The sequence below is a fragment of the Terrapene carolina genome, unplaced genomic scaffold (genome assembly GCF_002925995.2).
Source record: "Terrapene carolina triunguis isolate 2854851 unplaced genomic scaffold, T_m_triunguis-2.0 Scaffold90, whole genome shotgun sequence".
Classification (NCBI taxonomy): Eukaryota; Metazoa; Chordata; order Testudines; family Emydidae; genus Terrapene; species Terrapene triunguis.
Genome location: NW_020664441.1, coordinates 1,284,768 through 1,306,162, shown reverse-complemented (window position 1 = coordinate 1,306,162; position 21,395 = coordinate 1,284,768). Strand labels below are relative to the sequence as shown.

At 45.1% G+C, this 21,395-nt stretch overlaps 1 pseudogene; it reads right to left on the bottom strand.

Moving 5' to 3' along the window:
* Positions 1-5,613: 5,613 nt before the first annotated feature.
* The window catches only part of LOC112105517, a 33,716-nt pseudogene continuing 17,934 nt past the window's right edge, over positions 5,614-21,395 (bottom strand).

The following is a 21,395-nucleotide window of genomic DNA, read 5'->3' as shown; positions in this document are numbered from 1 at the left end:
ATCATATTTTATTTGACTTCACAGAGTGCAAATAAGTCTGGTCCTGACTACCCTAAGGCCTGGTTTACACTTGCAAGTTTTTTTGCCAAAAGGCAGCTTTTGGCAATGAAACAGCGGAGGAGTACACACTGCAAAGTCACTTTTTGCCATGAAACTCCTCAGTTGCAGCGCTGTAATAAAACCACCTTGAGGAAAGTGATAAGGCTTTTTGTGCAAAGGTTTTAACAAAACCACCTCACGGAGAGTGATAAGGCTTTTTGTGCAAAGGTTTTATTGCCAAAGAGCCAGTGTAAACACCTTGCTTGCTTTTATCCTTGTAATTGGCCTCCAGAGGTGTCCCACAATGCCTGCAGTGACCACTTTGCTCATTGTTTTGAACTCAACAGCCCTGCAGGCATGAACTCCTCCCGTTTCAAAGCTCCGTTCTGACAGCCAATGCTGTGCTGCTCTGCTCCGGAAAACAAAGAGCAAATCAGGGGTTGATGTTGGGGGTTTCCCCCTCCCCTGCCTCAGTACTGGTTGCTTTTGGCGGCTGTCTGAACTTAGGAGACAGCATGCCGCCGACACACTCACTCTCCCCCAACACACACTGTCTGTCTCTCCCCCTTACACACATGCTCCCTGTCATACACCCTTCTCCCCACCCCACTTCAGTTGAAAAGCGGCTGACAATCTAGTAGGATGCCCATGGAACGATAGGATTGAGAAACCTGCATCATGTGACGCTGTCCTTACCCCACGAGGCACTGCAAACCCTTCCCAAAGCACCCCGCTGCCATTTGCATAGTGGGATAGCTACCACAGTGCACTGCTCTCTGTGTCCTTGCTAGTGTGGATGCGCTCCAGTGACACAAGGAGCTGGTGAGCACATGCAACAGCAGTTTTAATTAAAGCACTTTAATAAAAGTGGTATAACTTTTGGCGAAAAAACTTGGCAGTGTAGATGTAGCCTTAGGATCTTCCACCCTGGAAAAGAGAGAGAAAAACTCCCGCCTACCATCTCATAGCTACTTTGACCTTAATTCAGCAAAGCACTTAAGCACCTTTGAAGTCAATGGGATTTTAGCACATTCTTTTGTGCTTTCTTGAATCAAGGGTTCTGTTTTCAGGGAGTCTTGAAAAGAAGCAGTCAGTGCAGAAGAAGTCTATATTTACTAGCTAATCTAACTGCACCAAAGAGAGTCTCTCTGAGAACTGATCTGTCCCTTCCCCTGGACATTTCCTGAAACAAGTAGCAGAGGAGACTCTCTCAGAAGGTGCTGAGGAAATTGGTTGATGTGATTGCAGAGCCATTGGCCATTATCTTTGAAAACTTGTGGGGATCAGGGAAAGTCCTGGACGATTGGAAAAAGGCAAATATAGTGCCCACCTTTAAAAAACGGAAGAAGGAGAACCTGGGGAACTACAGACCGGTCAGCCTCACCTTAGTCCCTGGAAAAATCATGAAGCAGGTCCTCAAGGAAACCATTTTGAAGCACTTGGAGGAGAGGAAGGTGATCAGGAACAGTCAACATGGATTAACCAAGGGCACGTCATGCCTGACCAACCTGATTGCCTTCTATGATGAGATAACTGGCTCTGTGGATATGGGGAAAGCAGTGGACATGATATATCTTGACTTTAGTAAAGCTTTTGATAAGGTCTCCAACAGTATTCTTGCAAGCAAGTTAAAAAAATATGGATTGGATGAATGGACTATAAGATGGATAGAAAACTGGCTAGATTGTTGGGCTCAGTGGGTAGGGATCAATGGCTTGATGTCTAGTTGGCAGCCGGTATCAAGCGGAGTGCCCCAGGGGTCGGTCCTGGAGCTGGTTTTGTTCAACAACAGGATGGATGGCAGGAGAGAGATCACTTGATCATTACCTGTTAGGTTCACTCCCTCTGGGATACCTGGCATTGGTCACTGTCGGTAGACAGGATAGTGGGCTGGATGGACCTTTGGTCTGACCCAGTATGGCCATTCTTATGTTCTTATGTTCTTAACATCTTTATTGATGATCTGGATGATGGGATGGATTGCACCCTCAGCAAGTTCACAGATAACACTAAGCTGGGGGGAGAGGTAGATATGCTGGAGGGTAGGGTAGGGTAGGTAGAGTCCAGAGTGACCTAGAAAAATTGGAGGATTGGGCCAAAAGAAATCTGATGAAGTTCAACAAGGACAAGTGCAGAGTCCTGCACTTAGGAAGGAAGAATCCCATGAACCACTACAGGCTGGGACTGACTGGCTAAGCAGCAGTTCTGCAGAAAAGGACCTGGGGATTACAGTGAATGAGAAGCTGGATATGAGTCAGCAGTGTGCCCTCGTTGCCAAGAAGTCCAACGGCATATTGGGCTGTATTAATATGCATTGCCAGCAGATCGAGGGAAGTGATTATTCCCCTCTATTTGGCACTGGTGTGCCCACATCTGGAGAATTGCGTCTGGTGTTGGGCTCCCCACTACAGAAAGGATGTGGACATATTGGAGAGAGTCCAGCGGAGGTCAATGAAAATAATCAAGGGAGCTGGGGCACATGACTTATGAGGAGAGGCTGAGGGAACTGGGCTTATTTAGTCTGCAGAAGAGAAGAGTGAGGGGGGATTTGATAGCAGCCTTCAACTACCTGAAGGGGGTGTGACGTTGCAGTCTATATGATTTTATAAAAATATGCTAATGAGTGAATATAATGTAACTGGAATATGCTTCATGCAAAAGGTCTCTTGTTAGGTATCATTACAAAGCTTATAATCTACTGAGTGTGATCATCCTATTTGTATAAATGTACCACTCTTGTATCTGAACCTAAAAATATAAAATATAACTCTGAGGGCCTATTGTAATTATGCAAAGTGTGGGCCATTAATGGTGGTTTGGAATCTTAATGACTCCCATTAACCAGGACAATTGACTGCAGATGGCTCTGTTTTACCTGTAAGTCTTCCTATATACCTGTATACTGGCAAGTGAGTAATGAAGTCTTACAGTGACATGTAATCATGTCACCTGAACTGGAATCCATCTTTAACCTAGTGCTTTTCCATTGAGAAGGGGGGGGGGGAGTGGGAATCCAGAGGGACAAAGGATTCCCGCCTTATGCAAAAGATATATAAATGGGTGGAACAGAACAAAGGGGGCGGCTATCATGAAGAATCCTCTAGCTACCACCTAAGCTGGAACAAGAGCTGTACCAGGGGAAAGAATTGTGCCCAGGTCTGGAAGGTGTCCAGTCTGAGGAAAAAAACTTACTGAAGCATCTCTAAGGGTGAGATTATCTGTATTCAGTTTGATTAGACATAGATTTGTGTGTGTTATTTTATTTTGCTTGGTAATTCACTTTGTTCTGTCTGTTACTACTTGGAACCACTTAAATCCTACTTTCTGTATTTAATAAAATCACTTTTTACTTATTAATTAACTCAGAGTATGTGTTAATACCTGGGTGGGCAAACAGCAGTGCATATCTCTCTATCAGTGTTATAGAAGGCAAATAAAGGGGGGGGGTGGGATAGCTCAGTGGTTTGAGCATTGGCCTGCTAAATCCAGGGTTGTGAGTTCAAGCCCTGAGGGGACCATTTAAGGATCAGGGCAAAAATCTGTCAGGGATGGTACTTGGTCCTGCTGTAAAAACAGGGGATTAGACTCAATGACTGTTCAAGGTCCCTTCCAGTTCTATGAGATAGGTATATCTCCTTTAAAAAAAAAATGGAGTATAAGCTTTATACAGGGTAATATCTCCTTTTAAAAAAAAAATTGAGTTTACCCTGTATAAACTTTATACAGGGTAAAACAGATTTATTTGCGTTTAGACCCCATTGGGAGTTGGGCATCTGAGTGTTAAAGACAACGACACTTCTGTTAGCTGCTTTCGGGTAAGCCTACAGCTGTTAGGGGACATGGTTCAGACCCTGGGTCTGGGTTTGCAGCAGGCTAGCAAGTCTGGCTCAAACCAGGCAGGGCACTGAAGTCCTAAGCCAACGGGGCAGGGAAAGCAGGGGCAGAAGTGGTCTTGGCACATCAGGTGGCAGCTCCCAAGGGGGGCTCTGTGATCCAACCCATCACAGGGGGGTTCTAAAGAGGATGGAGCTCGGCTGTGCTGAGTGGTGGTAGATGACAGAACAAGGAGGAATGGTCTCAAGTTGCAGTGGGGGAGGTCTAGGTTGGATATTAGGAAAAACTATTTCACTAGGATAGTGGTGAAGCACTGGAATGAGTTACCCAGGGAGGTGGTGGAATCTCCATCCTTAGAGGTTTTTAAGGCCCGGCTTGACAAAGCCCTGGCTGGGATGATTTAGTTGGGGTTGGTCCTGCTTTGAGCAGGGGGTTGGACTAGGGGAGAGAGACAGCAGGCTGACCGACCTATCCTGAGGCAGGTGGAGGGGGACATCCAGGGGTGAAAGTAACTTAAAGGACTTACCGGTACGCCGGAGTCCTGAGCAGGGGTGTGGCCTCAACCGGAAGAGGCGGGGCTTCAATCGGAAGAGGCGGGGCCTTTCAAGATTTAAAGGTCCTTGGGCTCCGACTGTGGCTGGGAGCCCCAGGGCCTTTAAAACACCCCGGAGCTACCAGCTGCAGAGGCGGCTGGGAGTCCCGGGGCTCAGAGGTGAATTAAAGGGCCTGGGGCTCCGGTCGTCGCGGAGCTCCGGGCCCTTTAAATCACCGCGGGAGCCCGGCTGCCGGAGCTCCGGCAGCGCTTTAAAGGGCCCGGGGCTCCCCACAGCGGCTGGAGCCCTGGGCCCTTTAAATCACCGCCGCGGAAGCCGGTCCAGTCTGGCATGGCGTACTGGCTTTTGCCGGTACGCCGTACTGGACCGGACCGGCTTACTTTCACCTCTGGGGACACTTCCCCCCACCTCAGCCCCTGGCTCTGCTCGGCACAGCAGTCTCTCCCAAAGCAGCATGCTCTGCCTGCCTATGGTTCTCTGATTCCCTCCGAGTTCTCCCACAGCCTCCTCAGCTGCCAGGAGTGGCACCCTGAGTAGCTCTGTGAGCTCTCCGTGCTGAGCAATGTCAAAGCACCACAGCAGTCTCCCCCGGCCCCGCCCCCACCCACAGCAGCAGTCTGTCTGCCGCTGTGTGCCTAGTGCAGGGCAGAACAGGAGCATTCCAATGATTTGCTCTTTGTTCCCCAAATGGAGCAACACGCTCAGCTGTCAGATACTTCCCGGAGCTTTGAAAGGGGAGGGGTGCATGCCTGCAGGGCACCAGAGATCAAAACAGTGAGCAGAGCGGTCAGGGCAGGCATTGTGGGAGGCTGGCAGAAGCCAGTTCTGTTGACAAAACAAACAGCAGTGTCTACACTGATTCTTTGTTGCTTGAACTTTGCTGCAGAAGTCTTTATGCCTCTCAGCGAGGTGGTTTTATTTTGTCAGCAAACGAGCAGACTTTTGCCCCCCAAAGTAGCTTTGCAGCATGTACTCCTCCCATCTTCCCGCCAAAACTTGTCGTGTAGACAAGGCCCTAGGTCTAACATGCCAGAGAATACATGGAGCTTTGACTATGACCCAAAGGAAATAGGGCATTTCTTATCTGTTGAGTCATCCATTCCCTTCCCTCCTACATCCCTGTCCTCCATTTATGTTTCTCCAGCCTGCTTTTCTCTTTCTCACCATGCATCTTTACTATGCCACTTGCTACTGCACCAATTCTTCCTATGACACTTACTGTACAACATCAGCTAAGGCGGCGAGCAAGGGCTTGCATTGGTGCTCGATACCATGCTTGGCACACAGGGACTTCACCAGGGACTCCAGTAGTTGTGTTGAGGCATTGTGGGGGAAAGGCTGTGAAGAGAAGAGCCAATTTCTTTACACAACTTGTTCAGAACAGAAGCCAGCTTAGAGTATAGTAGGACAATTGGAGCATCATGATAATCAACCAGAATAAGAACCAGGTTCATGATCATCACTATTACACATAGGGAACCAGGGATTTCCATCATATCATCAGGCCTTTCTCTTGTTCCTGAAGGATGTTCTGACCAAAACAGGAGGAGAAGGAACCAAATGTGATCATCCTCACCAACGCGCTGTCTACACAGGGATAAAAAACCTGCTGTGGTTGGCCAGGGTCAGCTGACTTGGGCTTGTGGGGCTCGGGCTGGTGGGCTATAAAATTGCAGTGTAGACATTCGGACTCAGGCTGGAGCCTGGGCTCTGTACCCTGCGAGGGTGGAGGGCCCCAGAGCTTGGGCGCCAGCCCCATCCTGAATGTCTACACAGCAATTTTTAGCCCAGCAGCCCGAGCCCAACAAGGCGATGTCAGCTGACCTGGGCCAGCTGTGGCCATGCCACGGGGTATTCATCCCTGTGTAGACATACCCTAAAGTTCCTACTGTTGCCTCCCTACTGTGTATGTTTCTTTCCCACTGCTCTTTGCCTTTTCTCCAGTAAGAGTTGGCTTAGCCAGCAGGAACAAATCTTCCTTTGCTATCTTAATTGGCTGTAACCCGAGTGGCAAGTTGAACACAAGGCCGTGAGCAGCCTTATGCTGGTCAATGTTTTCTGGGTCCTGGAGTGGCATCTAAGATTGTGTGTGCTAGGGTTTGGTCTAACAGAACTAAACTGCAAACATCAAAGAGAAATGGCATTTTCCTATCTTTTGCTCTGCTTTTCTCTTCTTCTCCTGGCCCCGGTACTGTTGTCTTGTTCTAAGAAAAAGTGGGATCAGACTTTAACCATTACAGTCTGAGAGCTACAGCCCAAAATTGACTCTTTTCCCCCAACGAAGGCACTGAATGACATTTAGAAATGTAACTTTATGTTAAACAGACTATAAAAAGTGTGATTAAGTAAGCGCAGTTATTACATTAAAAATGACTTGGTTGTTCTGAGTTTTACACACCCTTTTTATTTTTGTGTGTAAGTCAAATCAGGGGTAAGAAGAACAATTTGTTTGATGCAAATCAAGCAAAAGCAAGTCCCTGGTACAGACCTTGAATCCAAATTACAGTTAATGTTGGGGCAGTAAATAAAGGTAACAGAGAAACTTAAAAATCATAACATCCTAAAAAACCCTTGCCGGTATAGCTGGAGCACTGACCAGGAACAATCCCGATGGCTTCCCTCCTGTGGATCCTGTTACTCACGTCTAGATTCATAGACTCTAAGGACAGAAGGCACCATTGTGACCTATGAGGAAAGGTCAAAAAAACTAGTCCTGAGAAAAGATGACAAGAGGGGACTCGATAACAGCCTTCAAATGTGTGAAGGGCTGTTATAAAGAGGAAGGTGATCAATTGTTCTCCATGTCCACTGAGGGTAGGATGAGAAGTAATGGGCTTAATGGGCTCTAAATTGGCTGTTACCCATCAAGAAAGAGATCTTGGAGTCACTGTGGATAGTTCTCTGAAAATATCCACTCAATGTGCAGCGGCCGTCAAAAAAGCGAACAGAATGTTGGGAATCATTAAGAAAGGGATAGATAATAAGACAGAAAATATCATGTTGCCTCTATATAAATCCATGGTACTCCCACATCTTGAATACTGTGTGCAGATCCGGTCTCCCCATGTCAAAAAAGATATATTAGAATAGGAAAAGGTTCAGAAAGGCAAAAAAAATGATTGGGGCATGGAAGAGCTTCCATATGAGGAGAGATTAATAAGACTGGGACTTTTCAGCTTGGAAAAGAGACGGCTAAGGGGGGATATGATAGACATCTATAAAACCATGACTGGTTTGGAGAAAGTAAATAAGGAAGTGTTATTTACTCCTCATACATACAAGAATTAGGGTACCAAATGAAATTAATAGGCAGCGGGTTTAAAACAAACAAGAGGAAGTATTTCTTCACACAAAGCAGTCAACCTGTGGAACTCTTTGCCAGAGGATGTTGTGAAGGTCAAGACTATAACAGGGTTCAAAAAAGAACTAGATAAGTTCATGGAGGATGGTGTCCCTAGCCTCTGTTTGCCAGAGGCTGGGAGTGGGCAGCACAGGATGGATCACTTGATGATTAACTGTTCTGTTCATTCCCTCTGGGGCACCTGGCATTGGCCACTGTCAGAAGACAGGATACTGGGATAATAAATGGACCTTTGGTCTGACCCAGCATGGCCGTTCTTATGTTCTTATCTGCAGCAAGGGAGATTTAGGTTAGATATTAGGGAAAACTTTCTAACTATCAGGATAGATAAGTTCTGCAATAGGCTTCCAAGGGAGGTTGTGGAATTCCCATCACTGGAGGTTTTTAAGAACAGGTTGGACAAACACCTGTCAGGGATGGGCTAGGTTTACTTGGTCCTGCCTCACTGCAGCGGCCTGGGCCTCATGACCTCTCAAGGCTCCTTCCAGCTCTACATTACTACGATCAACTAGTCTGATCTCCAAGCTGTTGAATTTTCCCCAGAAACTGAATTAAAGTGTCTTTTAGAAAGATATCTAAAGTGCTGGTGAGCTCAACATCTCCCCGAGTAAATGGTTCCAATGTTTAATTACCCTCACTGTTAGGAGGGTCCCTTATCCCTCTGCAATGCTTGCATTCACTGGTGCCCCATGAGAGTTCCCACCCTTCTCCCAATGCTTGTACTCACTGGTGCTCAATCTGGAAGTTCAAGTGTCCAGTGAACCAGTCGCTGAATAAGGACTGGTTCACATTGCATGTTGCCTGGAACTAGGAGAGGAAGAAAGAAAGGAGTGAGTGTGGATCCATAAATGCTACATTTTATATCTCTCCGGGCAGCAGGATGAAAAGTGCCCCACTCACACCCTTCCAGGCTAATCTAGGCTTCATTAACAATATCCTTAAAGTGACACAGATCCTCAGCGCTATTGCCAGGAGTAATGATATTTACAGTATTAATTCTTTAAACATTTATAAGTGCCTTCCAGCACACCTAGGAGGGAAGAGGATCTTACCTGGGCAGAGAACCAGTCTGTGTTCTTATCATAATCGATGTTCATTGGGATGTGGTTTGTGTGCGATACCCAGAAAAATACAATACTCTCCAGGACCCTGTGAAGGAAAACAGGGGGGAAATCACTGCCCAGGATAAAGGCTATAGACCTGTCCAGCCCAGTAACATGCCACCCATCCAAGCTGGAGGCTGCTGGATAAAAATGCATAACCTAAGCAACTACTGCTAACAAAAAGCCAGCCTCCTCAAATCAATGCCTGCTCATTAAAATACCCACGCAGACAGGCCAGTAACAGACCTAAAAGCCCAAACTGACAACTGCCTGGTTAAACACCTTTCCACTTAAACCAGCAACTCCCTTGTGCCTGCCAAACCCAGTAGCCATATAGTTAAATGTCTCCTGTATTGTCCAGTTAGTGAATCGTCAGTAGAAGGTCCACACAACACAAGTGAGGACAACAAAGGGAAAACACTATATCTGCTCTTACATTACAGAAAGCAATGAATTGTGCACAGGCTAAAGGGAGACAGGTAGGGTGGCCAAAGATTAGACCAGAGAGAGAGAGAGAGAGATGGAGACTAGGGGGGAAGGCAGAAGAAGGACTGGCAGGGTCGAGATCACAGAAGAGGAACTGAGTGATGAGGTGGGAGTTCCAGCAGCCAGAGGGAATCCATGGGGTAATTGATACCTGACCAGTAGGAAGAGCCCCTGGACTCCATTCACTCCCAGTAAGGCTTGTAGCCAAGAAAGAATCGCTGAACTAAGTCAGAAGCCAGGCCAGTTCCCGTGAAAGAAGGAGAGACACCTTCAGCAGGATGGCAGCTTGCAGCATCACCGCACCCACCACCACCTCACACCAGCAGGACCAGAGTTCCCAAATCCTCCCATGTAAGGGCCTAAAGCTTCCCTACAACACCCACAGCAGTAAGAATATAGTTGGAGACACCTTGCCTATAACCCTATTTTCTCTCCACATGTAGTTTCCCTTCACCACCTGCTCCAGAGGGGAAATAGCCCATGAAACATCCTCTATAAGGCCTACTCCCCATCCATTGCCATTACCAGCAAAATCCCCAGATCCTCACTTGGTAACCCTCACTTACTGTCTTTATATTCTAGCGCCCCTCCACAAACACCAAAGGATTGTGGGAGAAGTGCTATCCAGCTGTCTTGAGATGCCATACTGCAATTGTTACATTTCCCATACCCAAAGGGCAAACCTATACTCAGCTTGAATGACTTACTCATAGGCACCAACTCTCTGGGTGCTCCGGGGCTAGTGCACCCATGGAAAAAAAAATAGTGGGTGCTTAGCACCACTGGCAGCCCTGCTGATCAGTTCCTCCCTCTGCCCCCACAGAGCCTCCCTCCTGCTGGTGGGCCCTGTTGATCACCTCCTCTCCCTCCCCTCCAACGTCTCCTGCCCGCCGCGATGAGCTGTTCAGCAGCATGCAGAAGGTGCTGGTGGAGGGAGGAGAAGGAGCAAGGGGAGGGCACGGCAGCTGCCCGTTAGCGACGGTTTTTGTGAAGGGCTGGGTATACTTACCACCCAGAGTTTGCATTGAATTGTGAAATACAGTGAATACAATGTGAAGAATGGAAGCAGAAGCATGATTATGACTGAAGAATGAACCAGGAGAACACAAGGAATTAATGGCCTTATCCAATCACAAAGTCACCAGGGCCAGCTCCAGGCACCAGCCCAGCAAGCAGATGCTTGGGGTGGCCAACGGAGAGGGGCGGCACGTCCGGCTCTTCAGCGGCAATTTGGTGGTGGGTCCCTCACTCCCACTCGGAGTGAAGGACCTGCCGCCAAAGACTAGACTGAAACGGCGGCGATAGTGCCGCAGATCGCGATTGCGGCTTTTTTTTTTCTTTTTGCTGCTTGGGGCGGCAAAAAACCTGGAGCCAGCCCTGAAAGTCACCCACAAAACCAAAAACAAAGGATGAATTAGTGTAACTCTGGAAGGTCTTGAGGTTAAGGTACTAGACTGGAACCCAGGAGATCTGGGTTTACTTTCTGGTTCTGCCACAAACTTCTTGTGTGACCTTGAGCAAGTCATTTAGTTTCTCTGTGCTTCAATTCCCCATCTGTAAAATGGAAATAAATAATACTGCTCTATCTTGTAGGGGTGTTATGAGGCTCAATTCATAAAAACTCAGTAGGTCTTCAGATATGTCCGGGATGGTCTAGGTTTAACTTGGTCCTGCTTCAGTGCAGGGGGGCTGGATTTGATGACTTCTTGAGGTTCCTTCCAGCCCTACATTTATATGATTCTATAATGCAATGAATGGGGGAGGCTTTCTGTTACTTGACACCAAGCCATGCTCATAGGGGAGCTTCCTCCCTACTTCATCTTCCCCTTTTCTCTCATCATCATCTCACCCTTGCTGTCCTTTCACTCTGAGGTTGGAAACAGCTGATAGGCACCCATATCCTATACTGGCACTTCTCTGAAACTATTGTCTTGTTCTCCGGAATTGGAGCTAGCTAGCTATCTTTCTCTCTCAATCATGTATCTAACTGCTATGGCTGTGAAGAAACACTCAGTTCACATTTTGGAGGTTAACTGGCATAGAGTGGAGTCAGCAGAGAGCTTGGAGCAATAATTTTGAGATGTACAATCTGCCTCATTCATCTCATTGAGGTTCAGCTCAGATGGCCAGTGACAATTTAAATCTCAAAATGTAACTATTACATTCCTCATGTCAGAAAAGAGAGGCAGGGTCACAGAGCAACAGTTTACTGTGAGTGATGTTATATTTTGGTGCCACAAGTGGAGTGGCATTTGGGAATCTCACCTTTTTTCCCCTCGTTCAAGAAGAAGCCAAGACCAAGGAGCCCCACAGGGCCTGTGGGTATATTGAAGCCCCAACAAGGGGGAGCCAAACTCAAAGAGACTATTTGAGCCAACAGCACACATGATGATATTTTGAACGTCTGCATAATTTACTTTGAGAGGTGTCTCATTTTGGCAAATCTCATGGGCACACCATCACCATTTTTTCTCGGTCAGTTTTCGCCCCACCCTCTGTTGCCCCTGTAGCATATCGACCCTGCCATTTTAGCACATGAGCTCATATTTCTCCAGACGCATCCTTTGACAGGTTCAGTCACAGAGACCCCCTTGTGACTGTCACCTGATGTGCTGAAATTACCTCTGAGCCGGTTTTCCCTGCCAGCTTGGGACTTCCAGAACCCTGCCTTGTTGAGCCAGACATGCTAACCTGCTTCAACACAGACCCAGGGTCTGGGCCATGCCCCCAAAACTGCAGGCTTTAAGTGAAAACAGCTCGGCAGGTTACCTGACTCCAGCACCCAGACACCCAGCTCCCAATGGGATCCAAACCCCAAATAAATTCATTTTACTCTGTATAAAGCTTATACAGGGTAAATTAATAAATTGTCTGCCCTCTATAACACTGATAGAGGGATATTCACAGCTGTTTGCTCCCCCAAATATTAATCACTTACTCTGGGTTCATTAATAAACAAAAGTGATTTTATTAAGCATAAAAAGTAGGATTTAAGTGGTTTCAAGAAATAACAGACAGAACAAAATAACAAGCAAAATAAAGCAAAAACATGCAAGTCTAAGCCTAATACATTAAGAAACTGATTACAGGTAATTTCTCACCCTCAGAGATGTTCCAAGAAGCTTCTTTCACAGACTAGACTCCTTCCTAGTCTGGGCCCAATCCTTTCCCCAGTACAGTCCTTGTTAATTCCAGCAGCCATCTCAGGCGGTAACTAGGGGTTTTCACATGACTGGAAGCCCCTTTGTCCTGCTCCACCCCCTTTACATAGCTTTTGCACAAGACAGGAGTCCTTTGTCTGTGCTTGGCCCCCATCCCTCCTTTTGAATGGAAATGTACAGGGATTAAGATGGATTCCAATATCAGGTGACATGATCACGTCCTGTGAGACCCCACCCTCCATTCTTCCTGGGCTGGCCCACACGTACACAGGAAGGTTTGCAAATAAACTGAGCCATTTTCAGTTCATTGATTCTGAAGCACCCTTAATGGCTTCCACTTAATATGTTTACATCAGTGATACAAGTTTATATCTTATTCTCCTAACTTCAGACATAGAAATAATACATGCAAACAATTAGGATGAACACACTCAGTAGATTATAAGCTTTGTAATGACACCTTACAAGAAACCTTTTGCATAAAGCATATCCCAGTTACATCATATTCACATTCATAAGCATATTTTCATAAAGCATATGGAGTGCAACGTCACACATCCCATCTGAAGCTCCTGTAGATGCAGTACATCCTATGCAGCAGTACATGCTTCTTCCTCATGTATTTATATCTCCCACCAGGCTGGGAGGAAAAGTCTTCTCTGTCTGCTTTCTTGGAGGAATTAAACTGGGAGGCTGTGGAAATTGCTAGGTGAGAACTCGCTCATTCCACATGCACATGCCAGCTGTGTTGAAGGGCCACTCTTACCCTTTCCCTGAGCCTTCATTCATTAGAGGATGGGCAGAGAGTGGAACTGGCTTCTCTGCCCCAAAGCCCTGGTTGGTTGAAAGGTTGTGAGGAAACCTCACCACTGACTTCTTGCTGCCATCCTGCCTCTCACTGGAGGAGGGGAATGCCATTCCAGAGAGGGAACTCAGCCCTGCCCAAAGAGGGTCAAGGGATTTGTTGTCGACCACCTGGTAGGCTCTGGGCTAATTGGCTGGCATGGAAAGAGGGCTGGGAGAGAGCCATAGACTTGGGCAGTTAGCCTTTATTGCTGCTGAAGGCAGCAGGCTCAAATGCAGCTTGAACCCAGGGCTAGGGAATTTGCTCAGCGGGAGGCCACACCCCAACTTCAGCTGGGCTAGAAGAGTGACCCAGACCCTGCAGTGGAACCATGACCAACATAGCAATCACAAGGGTGGATGCCTGGTGATGCAGCAGAAACTGGGATTCATGACTCCAAGCTCACACTATGCCCAAGCAGCTTGGACTCAATTGGGTTAGACAGTATTACTCTGTATCTTTAAGTGTTAGAGACCCAGTACATTGTACTATGCTAGGTGGCACATGTAATTACCCGTAAGGTCCTTGAATAGTCCCTTTTATTAGTTCAGGTTTGTCCCTGCCCAGATAAATGCACTGGTAATTATATCAGAAACCAGCATTTATCTGAGGTTAATTCCTGCCTCTCCAAAGGTTGTGGAAGGGAACCAAGAGACTTGGGGGTAGTAGGATGCAATTGGAGTTCTCTACCCTGCCCCCAGACACATGGCTTGGAATGTGAGGCCTACACAACAAATGAGGGTGTCCCTACCACACTGAGTGAGGGCCTGATGTTTGTGCAGGAAAGAGGAAATACTCATTGATGAAGTATTTGTGCTGATGGTATCAATTTCTTCTTCATCATCCCAAGCTGTGAAGGAGAGAAGACCACAACAGGTCAGCTGGGCTACAGAGATCTCCTATTCTTCCCTGAGAAACACCCACAGAAGCACTTCCTCACTTCTATTTCCTCCTTGAGACGCACCTTTTTAGACATCTCCTAACTCTGCCACTCCTCAATCAATTAAAAAACTGTATTGTCATGACAAATGATACTGATGCTACCAAAGTGTAAGAGGGATAGAAGCCTCTGATTTCTCTCAGAGGAAGATATGGTTTAAAACCTCTCACCAGGTTAAGGCTTGATAGTAAGTTTGAGGTTTTATTCCCTTTGCTCATTTGTTGTTTCCCCATTCTTGATTTGCTGGCAGGTTGCTTCATGGTGTGATGCTGTCTCTGCTCCTGCTTTCCTTTCTCCAAGGGTGAGGAACAGTTTTTTCCTCACCAATCTTTTTCTTTAAATATATTTTAGCATCTCTGATAGTTTGAGGAAGTAACTGTCTCACTTTCTTTGGAGTAAAAACCTTTGTTTTAGTCTGTCACCTTAGATAGACAGTCCAGTTTCCATGGGTTTCCCCGTTACTTTGCTCCTCCCACTTTTACTGTTCAGTTTGTGATTCCTGATTCTGAATTTGGCGGGAGTCTGCCTGTCATTTGCATATTTCACAATGGTAATGTGGTTCGCTTCTGTGAAATTTCTGTTTGGGGATCTGTACCAGCCTAGCTATTTAATTTCTTTTAAAATCTGTTCGTCCTTATGGTTTGCCTACTGATTTTTTTTCTCCCAGTCACCTAACTATCATTCAGGTTTGGGTGTGGTTTTTGGTTTGTTGTTCAGGAGGTTAGTGGTATAGAGTGACACCTGAGAGTCAGAGTGTGTTTCATCAGGTTGGCTTGGGTTCCTACTGGTTTGATTGAGATGCTTCTTATTTTGGTACCTAAGTAGGAACTGAGCACTTTCCAAAATCTGGCCTTTAATGCACCAGTGATGAAGAAGGATCTCTAGGATGTTAGGTATATTTCTATTACTGTCCCAAGCCAGTCTCTTGGGAACACTGATTTCTTCTGGAACAGTTTTGAATTTCTGAATCACATAAAGTTATATAAAATAATCATAGTCCTGACTAAGCTACTGGACACCTTCCCCTGTAAACTACACTCCCCATGCTGAATGATTAATACACCCACACTGGACAAACAAGGTGAAACTCTCTGTTTCTCCAGGGAACCACTAGCATTCCAAGCAGCAAGTATGTCTCAGCACCAGCCCTTTTCCAGAATGGTTGCAATCCAACAGTGACTCAGTAGCTCCAAAATCCCACACACTGGACAAGTTACTCCCAATACACTACAGCTTCCTGACTGCTAGGTCTTTTAGCACTATATCCTTTCAGAAACCAAGTTTGTTCAAAACCATTCCCTCACACTCACCTCCACAGAGAGTGTCTTTCCCAAGGCAAAAAGGGAGGGATGTAGTAGAATATCAGGGTCCTTGGGGAAGCAGTTGGTTTTGGTGTGATGCTGGTTATGTTGGCGATTCCGCCACGTGGATGACAACCCCTGCAGGAATCAAAACACACTGCTGCTAAATATAAATTGCCTCATTTATTATTATTTTATCATTTGAACTCTGGTAGTGCCTAGAAACCCCAACTGAGATCAGGGCCCTGTTGTGCTAAGCACTGGACGAACAGTCCCTGCACTGAAAGGCTTACATTTTAAATAGACAAGACAAAGGGGTAGGGATGGGGGAAGTAAAAAATCTAATATACAAGCAGAGTGAATAATATAATGGCTGCAAACATATTAGTTCCACAAAATAAATAAATAAAAATGAGTTCTAAGTGAGGTTTTGTTGCGGAGAATTAGGTGCACAAAGGAAGTGAAAAGGGACATAGAAAGAAAGGGGATAAAAGAAAAAAGGGAAAGAAAAAAGGAGCAAAGAAGGGGAACAGGGAGGGCAGGCTGAGTGAGACTGAAGTGAAGAGATTCTGAAGGAGGGAACTGGAGTGAACAGCCAATAAACATAAGGGAAGGGCATCTGAAGGTCTCTGCTGTGTTGCCTTGCCTCTACTCCTGTTGGGTGAGTTTTTGGGTGGCCCCCTAGCAATTTTTCTTCCATGAGCTCACATGGCTGGGGCATGGGGGAGCCTGCATGAGCCCTCATCCATTATTTGTTCACCCTTTTCTTGAGAACTGCATCATGTTCTCCTCTCTGCTACATTTATGGGGCAGACTATCCATAAGAGACTTTCTGAACAGAAGGGGCTCACTCTTTTAACCTCCCCTGCTGAAGTTCCAATGGATACCCTTAGGCACTTACCTTTAGATTGCACATCACAAACTCATGACACAAGTGGTTCCATTTGGACTTGGTGCCCCAAATCATGCTAGAACCACCAGCCCTGGAACTGGAAGAGAAAATGCATCACTGATAAAATAGGGCCAGGGTTCCTTGAACTTCTGTAACAGGGCCAGGGCAGTGCTATGTCATCTTTGCACATTCAGTTCTAGATGATCTGGTGGTCCCTTCTGGCTTTAAACTCTATAAAACCAGCCTCTGTCAATCAACCCCAGCTCCAACTGGATGGCAATGCCTCCTGATGACACCAGGAATCAATTTCTACCCTCCACACTCACAGTGCAGGGTAAAAGATGTCTCTAGGACTATCATTTAAACAACCTAACTTGATGAACGTGCCCTTTGCTATTATGGGGGACATCTTTTGTATCCGCTATACACTCATTCCTAAAGAACACCCCCACCTTATTATCAGTGCATCCCAAGCCCATATTGGGAAGAGCACAGTGAAAGGGACCAGAAACACATTTGTCTCAACACATGAATTCCTGGGGACTCCTCTTTTCAGTGCATCCCAACCTCAACCTGGTGAAGGTACAGAGCACCACCTGTCTTGGCTGACACACACGGCTTGTCTACATGTGAAAAGAGGTTGTCATTGGTCAGATAACCTCAATTTAACTGCAGCCTTTTTCTGAGTGTAGATGCAGAGTAACACATTTAAACTTGAGTGAGTTATTTGAGGGATGACCTCAACCAGCTCAACTCAATTGAGAAAAAATATGTTCTCTATGTCTACAGAAGGGAAAAGCTTGTGATTAGGTGGAGTTCAGGTAACACACTCGAACCTAATCAGTTCCACCCATAAAGTGTCTCTAGGTTCAGATACAAAAGATTACACACAGACAATGCCATGTCCAGCGTGGGAAGAAGACTGGGCAGAGGAGGGGACCCAGTAAACTATAGATAGGAGAAATGTGGGCTGCTAGTTCTAGCTACACTCACACAAAAAGCACATTACTGAGTTCACTTCATGCAGTACCTCTCTTGTATGTGCGTTCTGAGACAGATAGAGACGGGAGTTGGTCTGAGCTCCCTACAGCCAGTGCTCCTCCACTGCTTCTCTTCAGAACCTTTTTCTGAGTAAGGGTGGCAACTTAAGAGGTATGAGTTTCCCACATCCATAGCTTCTACAAGACACAGTTCCTCCTGCAGATTAAAAAAGCTGTGAGCTCCCTGTTCCCAGCAGTACTACAGTATTTTTAGCTGTTCTGAACAACTTTGCCTGAACCATCCAATAAACCATCATTGCTGGACACTGCAGACACTCCGTTGGAGAAGCTGCACCTTATGAAACAGGGCAAAGGGCCATAGCAGAGTCAGCAGCTGAGGAGGTGACTAGAGTAGGAATAAATAACATGTAAATACATGTGTCCCTCACAACAATGATTTGGGCAGTTTACCTGAGCTGTTGTTAGCAGCAATGCTGCAGTGAGAAAGGGCATGAAGGATGTTCCAATGTACCAGAGGGTGAACCAGCCAGCAGCCTCTAGAATCAGAATTTGAAGGAAATTCAGGAAGAAAAAAAGATAACTAGGTTTGAAGAGTCCCATCCTCTTGACAGTGGCACATAGCTCATGGAAGTTTTCTACCAGCAATTTGTGTGGGGAGATTTATTATTACAGCACTTTAGGGACATACTTAAAACTAGTGAAATAAGGGTAGGTGTGACTTCAGCTATTGTAGCTGAACTGGTTTATCTCTACACTGGATAAGGGAGTATAATGGAGTGGCAGAATTAGAGACTTTCATTTTCATTCTGTAACTTTTCCAAAAGTTGAGGAAGTTTTGAAAAGTTATGAAATGCACCAAAAGGAGGAAGAAGAAGAAGAAGAAAAAAGAAAAACACTGACATATGATTCATTTGGTTGTATTCAGTGGGGAAAAGGATAAGGAAGGGGAAAAAACAACCCCCCAAAATTTCAAATTTCAAAGTTTCAAATGTTCAGTTTCAATTAAAAAAACCCAGCATTTTTTTAAAAATTAATAAAAACTTTTGGTTTATTAAAAAGGCCCCTTTTATCCAGGAAAGAGTTTCCAACAAAAAAATTGATCATTTCTCCTACTATGTAAAACTGTTACAGAGAAAACTCAGAAGCAGATCCTGTTCTTGGAGGTAAGAGACTTTGCTCGTGTGTGAGTGTCTGTGTTGGTGTTTTTCTGTGAAGGCTGTGTGGTTGGTATGATACTGTGTTTGGTGAGGGCTGTCATGTGACTGGGCTGTCAGGCCTTTGATTAAGCCATGAGCTCAGTAGAGCACACATTAAATGGACTAAGAACTGGATAAGTGACAGATCTCAAAGTAGTTATCAATGGGGAATCATTATGGTATGGAGGTGTTTGTAGTGGGGTTCTGCAGGGATCTGTTTTATGTCTCGTGCTATTCAACATCAACGATCTGGAAGTAAATATACAATCACCGCTGATAAAATTTGTGGATGACACAAAGTGAAGCACTGGAATGGGTTACCTAGGGGGGTGGTGGAATCTCCATCCTTACAGGTTTTTAAGGCCCGACTCAACATAGCCCTGGCTGGGATGATTTAGTTGGGGTTGGTCCTGCTTTGAGCAGGGGGTTGGACTAAATGACCTCCTGAGGTCTCTTACAACCCTAATCTTCTATGATTCTATGATTAGTGGAATAGTAAATAATAATGAAGAAAGGGCACTCATACAAAGTGATTTGGGTCCGTTAGTAAGCTGGGCCTAATCAAACAAAATGTGTTTTATTACACATGCATCTAGGAACAAAAAATGCAGGTCATGCTTACAGAATGGGGGACTTGTATCCTGGAAAGCAGTGACTTTGAAGAGGATTTAGGGGGCCATAGTGGACAAGCCATTGAACATGAGTTCCCAGTTTAATGCTGTGGCAAAAAAAGCTAATGTGATCTTTAGGTGTATGAATAGGGGAACGGTAAATAGGAGTAGGAAGGTGATTTTACCTCTGTTTACCAGAATTGGTCAGACTGACACTGGAATACTGCATGCACTTCTGGTGTCCACATTTTAAAAAGGATATTGAAAAATCCGAGAGGATGCAGAGAAGAGCCACAAAGTGATTAAAGAGCTGGAAAAAATTCCTTTTCAGTCAGAGACTTAAGGAGCTTAATCTGTTTAGTTTACCAAAAAGAAGATTGAGAGGTGACTTAATTGTGGTATATAAATACCTTCATGGCAAAAATATACCAGGTACTAAAGGGCTCTTTAAGCTAGTGGAGAAAGGCATACCTAGAACCAATGGGTGAAACTTAAAACCAGACAAACTCAAATTAGAAATAAGGCACACATATTTAACAGCGAGGGAGATTAATCATTGGAACAAACTATAAAGGGAAGTGGTAGATTCTCCATCTCTCTTGATGTCTTCAAATCAAGACTGGAAAATATGCTTTAGTCAAACACAAGTGATTGAGCTGAAAGTATTGGTTGTTATATAGGTCAGACTAGATGATTTAATCGTCCCTTCTGGCCTTAAACTTCTATGAATCTACTGAATATTGCTGATTCAGGCCATAGAGTTGTACCCAGTAATTCCTGCATTGACTTCTGGATGAACTCGAGTATAGCTTTTAGAAAGGCATCCAATCTTGATTTAAAATAGCAGTTCCCAAACTATGGGAACCCACATGGTGTTGAGCCATCAGCAGATGGGGTCATGATCCCGACTGAATATTCAAACCAATGACGAACACGTCCGGATCTGCTCTGTTTATACATCCAAGGATGGTGATAGCCCTTTTAGCCACAGCATTCCTCTGGGACCTCAATTGGTCACATACAATGACCTCTAAGTCCTCTTTGAAGTCACTGCTTTTCAGAATACTCTCCCCCAGCCTGTTAAATGTGTCCTTCAGTCTTTGTTCCTTGCATTTAGCTATAATAAATGTATGTTGTTTGAATGGCATGATTTCAATGAAAGTTAGGCATCTAACTACTTTTAAAGCTCTAGGACTTGGTGGCTTAGGTAAGTATGCACTTGTCTTTGAACCTGAGTAACATCCAAGGGGTATGAGTTCAAGTACTGCTCTTGGCAGATTTCTGAGAAAATCTACTACACACATTGCTGTTTTCTGCTGGAGCTCCTTTTGGAAATTTTGCTGAGGGCAGGCAGTGTTATGGTGGAGCAGTAATGACTTCTACAATTAAGATTGTGCAGAGCTTTGTGTTTAGTAGCCAATTTTTCAAAGTAATCTAAAATCCACATGTATGGGGAGATTGTTTTGAAAACTGGTATTTCACATAGGATTATTATGTATATGTAGGGTCATTGGTCAAGAGGGATCTGCTTTTAATTTTCAAAGTGCTCTAAATTCCATGTGCACAGCAAGATGGTCTTGAACATCATTTTGTGGTGCAAATTTGATGTTATTTTTTCAAAATTTTCCTGAATTGCAACCTTCCAACAAAAAAAAAAAAAAAAAAAAAAAGCTTCTTTTAAAATTTTTAAAATCTTATACCTTTTTTTCACAGAGCCATGGAAAAAAATGTAGCTTTGACTCCCATAAAATTTATATCACTGGACTGCCCCTGAGTTCAGCTATACAAGAGTACCAGTGATCAATTTGAAATATATTGCAGTACAAAAGTTTTAACATTTCTGTTTACCACAGTTCACACCTCTGCAAATTAGTGTTTTCTCAGAAACAACCTATTGAGTGACACATACCAAATAACATGCTCACTGGTGGCTTAAGGGAGTGGGTCCTGACCCTTGCATCCCAAGAGTGGGCATTCAAATTCTTTCCTCAGGAAATCTAAAAGGTGTGAATGTTTGTGTGTTCTGCCCAACATCTGGCCACAGTGGAGCCTCTTTTGGAAGTGTGAGAGAG